A 459-nucleotide genomic window follows, 5' to 3' on the forward strand; every position below is an offset into this window, starting at 1 on the left:
TCTCCCAGAGACCTTCGAAGGGACCGTGCCCTCCCTGAGCGTTGGACCCGCGCCCCCGGCTATAGCCTGGAGTCTTCAGGGGCCTGCGCAAAGTAGAGCAGCCGGGACAGCCCCGGGGGATGACCTGCCCTGCCCGGCAGTCCCGGGCTCCTTCCCGCTCTCATTTTGTCCCGCAAAGATGTGGGGACCGGGAGCTCTACCGGGCTCTGACAACGAAGCGGAGACGGGAGGGGGCTCGCTGGGGGACCTACATTGCCCTCTAGTCCCTCCCCGCGGGAGGTGTTTGCCCTCCGGGCTGCGGTATATCTCCCGCTGGCCCCAGAGACCATAGTGCTGCTGTAACCGCTGCTTTAAACGGGCACAGATCTGGGGGAGAAATTGTAACAGAAATGGGAACCCTCGTGTCACCCGCAGGAGGTTCTAGACATGTCCCCGGGCTGCCCGAGCCTCCCGGGGCTC

At 64.9% G+C, this 459-nt stretch overlaps 1 protein-coding gene across 1 annotated transcript in view; it reads left to right on the top strand.

Annotated features, from left to right (window-relative positions):
• Positions 1 to 392: 392 nt before the first annotated feature.
• LOC104403977 (T-box transcription factor TBX1) overlaps positions 393 to 459 on the top strand; it is a gene marked incomplete at its 3' end in the record, with an annotated part of 4,395 nt that continues 4,328 nt past the window's right edge. The window contains exon 1 of the mRNA XM_010012290.1: positions 393 to 415. The remainder of the gene's footprint in view (positions 416 to 459) is intronic.

Source organism: Nestor notabilis, unplaced genomic scaffold, assembly GCF_000696875.1.
Source record: "Nestor notabilis isolate BGI_N333 unplaced genomic scaffold, ASM69687v1 scaffold25803, whole genome shotgun sequence".
NCBI lineage: Eukaryota > Metazoa > Chordata > Aves > Psittaciformes > Psittacidae > Nestor > Nestor notabilis.